The following is an 8,059-nucleotide window of genomic DNA, read 5'->3' on the forward strand; positions in this document are numbered from 1 at the left end:
ATCAATCTTGTTTCAACAAACCAAACAAAAAAATTTGAAAACAGAAACTTTGAGCCCCGATCTACACTGATCGGGGCTGTTTTCGGTGAAAATGAAATCGGATCTAGAAAGAGGGCATCTAGAGCAATCTTCGGTGACCTTCTGACCATTTTTCGATCACCGACGACCACCACCGATGGTGGACCAGGTGGCGGCCGGATGGCGACCTGTCGAACCCATCCCCCAGAGTTTTCTCTCTCTCTCTCATTTTTTTTTCTGAAAACAAGACCAAATGAACAAAAAAAAATTTCAAGTTATTTATAGAAAAAATTAAAAGTAAAACGACGTCGTTTTGGGCATAAGGCCAAAACGACGCCGTTTCAGCCAAGGAGGATCCGCGCATCAACCCGCGACCCGACCCGGGGTCCGCGCACCCGACTCGCGACCCGCTTCCTTCATTAGCTCTGATTGGTCTGAGTGAACCAGAATCGAACCGCCCAAACCAAATCGAACCGGTATCGAACTGCTGAACCAACCAGATCGAGCCAAACCGTCAGACCGAACCGGACGTTGACCGGTCCGGTTCAGGTAAAAAAAATTTTTTTTTTTTGAATTTTTCTTATTTTTTATATATTATTTTATTAATATTTATGCATATTAAAATATCCATATTTGTTAGACTAATTGATGAAATTGTGGTTAATTTTTTTTATGTAATTATGTTAATAAACTTAAAAAATAATAATATAAAAATAAATTTAATAATAATACTAAACTAATAAAAAATAAGAGAAAAGGAAATTTTTATCCGACGATGAGATTCAAAGGTATTCCGAGTAGTGATGCCTACGAAATCTCTAGGTGAGAAGATTCTTTTTAAGTACTACCAGCGTATTGGAGTATTTATAAAAAATTTTCAATACAGTAAAGATTTTTTTTTTAAATAATAAATAAAAATTGATTAATAAATTAAAAATATAAGTAATAAAAATAGGAAGAAAAGAAATTTAATCCAATGACGGGATTCTAAAAGTATTCCGAGTAGAGATGCTTTAAGAAATCTCTAGGTGAGAAGATTTTTTGTAAAATATTACCAGCGTATTGAAATATTTATAAAAAATCTTCAATATGATTAAATTCCTTTTTTTCTTCAAAATTTCAATTAAAATTAAAAATTAATAAAACAATTAATAAAATTTTTGAAAAAGAATAAAATGTGTGCATCAACATGTTATTATTTGCATTGCATACATGACATAAATTTTTTACGAAAAGTAAATTTAGACCTCCCAAAGATGAGATTCTAAAAGTATTTCGAGTAGAGATGCTTTAAGAAATCTCTAGGTGAGAAAGAGTTCTTTTAATGTTACCAACGTACTGGAACATTTTAAGAATTATTTCAATAAAATGGTTTTAATTTATTTTTTCTTGAGAATAAATTTTTTTTTAACATGACATTTTCTTACGAAAAATAAATTCGAGCCTCCAAAGATGAGATTCTAAAAGTATTTCGAGTAGAGATGCTTTAAGAAATCTCTAGGTGAGAGAGAGTTCTTTTAATGTTACAATGTACTGGAACATTTTAAGAATTATTTCAATAAAAAAGTTTTGATTTATTTTTCTCGAGAATACTTTTTTAAAAAAATAAATAAAAAAATCAAGGAAATTATTTTTCGAATACTGAAAATAAGACTGTTTTTATCAAAATCAAAGGATAACACGTTGTTAATTGGTACCGTTTTTAACGGGCGCTGTGGGGGTGCTAATCCTTCCCTACACGTAACCGACTCTCGAACCTAGACTGTTTCGTAGATCGTAAAATTATCTTTTTAATAAATTTTAATTAATTTTACTATTTCATTAAAAGGATATGTTTTAATAGGTGGCCAATCGCACCTAGCCAAAAAAAAGATTGGTGGCGACTCCGTTATTTTTTTTTTATTTCTAAATTTGTCGAGCGGACATAAAACCGTTACGACAAAACTTATACACAGTCCTCCCCGTAGGGAGGAACCCAGCGTCGAGCTTCCTGCACGAAGAAGAAAAAAAAAGGAGTCAGTTTCAAAAAAAAAAAAAGGTCAGAACACAAAAAAATATATAGTTTCACCGAAACTACCCTAGCAGATCTGGGGATTTTGGGACTCTTTTTGGTGAAAAGGAGGTCGGATCTGTGCTCAAGGGGTCGAGAGGAGTTTGTGAGAGATTTTTAAAATTTTCTGACACCGTCGACAGCGGCCGGAGCTCACCGCCGGTAAAGACCGCGGCTGCCGTTGCGACGGACGGCCACTGGCCCCAGGTCGGCTGAAGAAGAGAGAAAAAAAGAAAAAAATAGAGGTTTTTTTTGCTGAGAAACGGAGAAAATGAATGAAAAATTTTTTTTTTTAACTTTTATATAAACTGTCAATAGCCAAAACGACGTCGTTTCAATAAACACCCAAAACGACGTCGTTTAGACCAAAGAGGATCTGCGCGTCAACCCGCGACCCGACCCGACGACCCGCTTCTCCATCAGCCCTGACTGGTCCATCTGAACCAGACCGAACAGCCTAAGCCAAACCGGACCGTGCTTGAACCGTTGCCAGACCGAGCCGAACCGCCGGACCGAACCGTTGAACCGAACCGTACGTTGACCTGACCGTTGACCGGTCCGATTTAGGTAAAAAAAATTTTTTATTTATTTTTTATATATTATTTTATTAATATTTATGCATATTAAAATATTTATATTTGTTAGATTAAATGATGAAATTGTGGTTAAATTTTTTATGTAATTATGTTAATTTTTAATAAACTTTAAAAACAATAATATAAAAATAAATTTAATAATAATAATAAACTAATAAAAATATAGGAAAATGAAATTTTTATCCGACGATGAGATTCAAAGGTATTCCGAGTAGTGATGCCTACGAAATCTCTAGGTGAAAAGATTTTTTTTAAATACTACCAGTGTATTGGAGTATTTATAAAAAAATTTTAATACAGCAAAGATTTTCTTTTTTTAAAAAGTAATAAAAAAATTGGTTAATAAATTAAAAATATATGTAATAAAAAAAGGAAGAAAAGAAATTTAATCCAATGATGGGATTCTAAAAGTATTCCGAGTAGAGATGCTTTAAGAAATCTCTAGGTGAGAAGATTTTTTTGTAAAATATTACCAGCGTATTGGAATATTTATAGAAAATCTTCAATATAATTAAATTCTTTTTTCTTCAAAATTTTAATTTTAATTAAAAATTTAATAAAACAGTTAATAAAATTTTCAAAAAAAGAATAAAATGTGTGCATCAACTTGTTATTATTAGCATTGCATACATGACATAATTTTTACGAAAAGTAAATTTAGACCTTCCAAAGATGAGATTCTAAAAGTATTCAAAGTAGAGATGCTTTAAGAAATCTCTAGGTGAGAAAGAGTTCTTTTAATGTTACCAACGTACTGAAACATTTTAAGAATTATTTCAATAAAAAGGTTTTAATTTATTTTTCTCGAGAATAAATTTTTTTTTAACATAACATTTTCTTACGAAAAATAAATTCGAGCCTCCAAAGATGAGATTCTAAAAGTATTCCGAGTAGAGATGCTTTAAAAAATCTCTAGGTGAGAAAGAGTTCTTTTAATGTTACCAACGTACTGGAACATTTTAAGAATTATTTCAATAAAAAGGTTTTAATTTATTTTTCTCGAGAATAATTTTTTTTTTAATAAATAAAAAAAATCAAGGAAATTATTTTTCGAACATTGAAAATTGGACTATTTTTATCAAAATCAAAGGATAACACGTTGTTAATTGGTACCGTTTTTAACGGGCACTGTGGGGGTGGTAATCCTTCCCTACACGTAACCGACTCCCGAACCCAAACAGTTTCGCAGACCATAAAATTATCTTTTTAATAAATTTTAATTAATTTTAAGATTTCATTAAAAGGATATGTTTTAATAAGTGGCCAATCGCACCTAGCCAAAAAAAAGATTGGTGGTGACTCCGTTATTTATTTTTTTATTTTGTTTCCAAATTCGTCGGGCGGACACAAAACCGTTACGACACTTCCCATGTTGTGCTTTGTTTAGGCTCCATTTTGCTTAGTTTTCTTTCCATTTACTAGCAATTTACTTGTTTTTCATTTAAGCTTCTTGTAATAGCTCACACTTTAAATTTCAACTCTTGTTATTTACACTTTGTCAATGAAATTTTAGCTTTATTTTCCTTGTTTTTTATGCTTTATTTTATTTAATTTTCAGCCTTATTTTCTTCATGTTTAAGCTTATTCTTAGTAAGAGAAAGATGTCCATGATTACTGTGACGATAAGCAATGATCCATGAGGGCTTCTATTGACTTGACTTTCCAATAGTCTTTTATTTTCAAGTTATATTAGTTGTTTTACATTTTTCTATTCAGCGGTTTATTAAGCTAGGCTAATGGTTCATTTCCTTGTTCTTTTACCTTGTTTTCATGTTATTTCCTTATGTCAAATACTTCATTCATGTCTTAAATTTTTCAACATTTTGTTCTTCAAGGTTTTCATTTTTTAGCTTCTAATTACTATTTTTGAAATCAATTTTTACCCATTTTCTATTCAATTTTTAAGGTTCAATTCCTAAAGTTTTGTTTTTGGTATATTTTGAGTTTAGTTTGAGCTCATGATGTTTATTTTAATGTTTCCTTGCATTTCATTTTGTTTGTCCTAACATATTAGCTCATAGATCCATATTAGTAGTTTATCTCTTCTTACTTATTATTATTGTTTCATTTATGTTTTTAGTTGTTTTCAGCTTTTTAGAATTAAATTTTATATTTACACATGCTAATATGCGCTAAACCCTTATTCTTTCATCAATTCTGCATCACTTATATTCACAAAGTTTTTTTTCTCATTGATTCATCAAATATTTTATCATTATCAATTATAAATTAGAAAATTTGTGAACTTACTAGCAACATAAATTATATATAGACCTTCACATATTATTTATTCAATGTAAAGATTCATCTGTTCTCAGGTGACAAAAAATATAAGTATGCTTTGCTGTGCTCATCTGCTGATAGCAATCAAGAGTTATCCTGTGGACCAAATGCTTGGCTAGGATAATTAAAAATCGAAAAATGTCCATTAGAATCCATGACTCCCCCATCATTATTATGTGGAACTCGATTAAATCTTGTTGACATATTTAGATCAAAATAGAACAAGCAAAAATTGAAAATTTCTTTGATAACATATGGCTCTCATATAAATGTTTCAACAAATGCTCTATTGGTGCATTTTTTCTTAAGATAATGAAGAAACCTACTTATCATGATATCATAACACATATGTTATTAAAGACAAATTAAATTAATCAACATTAATGTCTAGCAACTTAAATATATTATCTTTCAAATGGAAACATCCAACAATATTGAATAGGTCCACTAATTTTGGCCTCTTTAGGCAAGTGAATGGGCAAATGCTCCATAGATTCAAAGAAACTTAGAGGAAAACTCATTTTTAATTTGTAGATTATTTCCATAATTTTTGTTTCTAACACTTTCATATGATTTATATATTTTTTCATGAAACATAATCTCTGAAAAAATGAGATAACTCAAAAAATGCATCCCAAATAAAAATAAGCACCAAATCATGAAATGTAGTTGGGAGTAACAGTTGTATGAAGACATGACAATCATGACTTTTCATCCCATAAAACTTGCAATTAGTCATGTTTACACAATGAGCAATGTTAGATCCAAAACCATCAAGAAGTTTTAATTCTTTAAACTCTACACAAATATCTAACTTATTATAAAATCTATTAAGATAAAAACTACATTTGATATTTGTAAGTTTAAAAATATATATCTAAATTATTAGAAAATTAACTTTAAAATATAAAATATATATATATTTAAATTATTAAGAAATCCATTTTAAAAGATAATATATTACAACATTCGAAAATTTTTAATTTAAAAAATATATTTAGATTATTATGTAATTCATGTAAAAAGATAATACATCCTTGTATTAAAGTGAGGGTTTTTTCCGATCAAACCAAAGTTTTGGATAATAATATTTTAAATACATTTATTTGATATTTCAAATAAATATATCCAAATTGTGAAATATTTAGAAACTAAAAATTTTTAATAAATTTATTTATTTGATAAATAGTATAAAATTAGGAATTATCCTATGTGTCAGCCTAAAGGTATGTTTTAAAAAATTTCCTACATATCAAATAAAAAAAATCATCCACTTAAATATCCATATAAGCAAAACTTATCAAGTAAGATTATATCATGTAATATAATATATATATATATGTGTGTGTGTGTGTGTGTGTGTGTGTGTGTGAAGATTTATCATTCCACAATATATTTTTTGTTCTTCTTCAAAACCAACATTATTTACATTCAATTATTTTTCATTACATATCTTCCTTTTTTTTCATTGCTTTCCAACATTAAGATATAGACCAAACAATAAGGTTTAATTTCCTTATGGACATGTTAATTGGATATATGTATTTTATATATATAAAAAAATTATGAAAACTTAAATATAATTAGGTTTAAAATATTAATTTATATTGTATTTATCAAAAAATTATAGAGTTTTGTTCAGAATAATGACTCAAATGCTTTAATAGATTTGTTTGAAATTGGTTAGATATTGCTTGATAGACAATAAGACTTGTAGAAGAAGAATTTTAAGAGAAAAAAGATTCTTGATAGGCAAGTTTGTATGTTTATAAATAGGTGGAGTTTCTATAGAGTTAATTATGAGAAAATGATATAAGAGAGTTATAGGATTTTATGAGATAGATATTTCATAAGACTATAGGAGATTAACATCTTTATGGATGTGTATGTTTGAATGGATTAGTGGAGAATGAGAGGGTCCACATAGGTATGGTGCATAAGTGCACATGTGTATGTACTTGTTTTGGTTAAAAATACTCCATAGAACTAGAGAAAATTGAAAGGGTCTATGGATATTAATTTTGAATAAGCTTGATTTGTATTGATGTAATTTTCTACAATTAGTGGATCTTTTTTTTCATCCATAGATGTAAGTCGATTAGGCCAAACTATGTTAAATTATTATCTCTTGTATGATTAATTGATTAAAAAGACTTGCAAAAAATAAATTCTAAGAGAAAAATGATTCTTGATAAGTAAGTTTATATGAATAGGTGGAGTTTCTATAGATTTAGTTATGAGAAAAATATGTAAGATAATTGTAAAGTTTTATGGAATAGATACTCTATAAGACTACATAAGATTAAAATTTTTACGAGTGTACACGTTTGAGTAGACTAGAGAAAAATGAGAGGATCCACATGGATATGGTGTATGAGTACACATGAATATGTGTTTATTTAGATTGAAAATACTTTATAGGACTAGAAAAGATTGAGAGAGTCTATGGGTATTAATTGTAAGTAAGCTTGATTTATTTTTATGTAATTTTTTACAATTAGTGAATCTCTTTTTTCATCCATGAACGTAAGTTAATTAGGTTGAACCATGTTAAATTGTTATATCTTATGTGATCGATTGATCATTTGATTTCATTTCCGTTGGCACAAATGTTCAAATTAGATTAGGGTTTTTTACTTAACAAATGGTATTAGAGCTATCATATCCTAATAGATTTAAATATAATTAGGTTAAAAATATTAATTTGTGTAGTGCAAATGTATTTAATTAAATAAATAAAAAAAAACTAACCCATGCATCACATGGATATGAAACTAGTCATATATATATATATATATATATATATATATGAATAAGGTATAAAATTTCATTAGATTTGTAACATTTTAAAACTTTTTGGAAGACAATTGTATATTAGAAAAATTAATTAAAAAAATGTGATGCGTGTGATCCTTTTAATTTTATTTGTAAAATTAAAAATATAATAATGAATCAAATAAATTTTTTTTATATTAAGAATACGTTTTTGTAATTATTTTGATTACGTGAAAATAGAAATTTATATCTAAAATATTATATTTGTGATTAAATCACACAAAATCAAATTTAAAAAAGGAAAAAGCAACATCAACAGTTCCCAAGGTCAGCCCAA

The sequence above is a fragment of the Durio zibethinus genome, chromosome 23 (genome assembly GCF_047325235.1).
Source record: "Durio zibethinus cultivar Kanyao isolate XHJ-2024 chromosome 23, ASM4732523v1, whole genome shotgun sequence".
Classification (NCBI taxonomy): domain Eukaryota; kingdom Viridiplantae; phylum Streptophyta; class Magnoliopsida; order Malvales; family Malvaceae; genus Durio; species Durio zibethinus.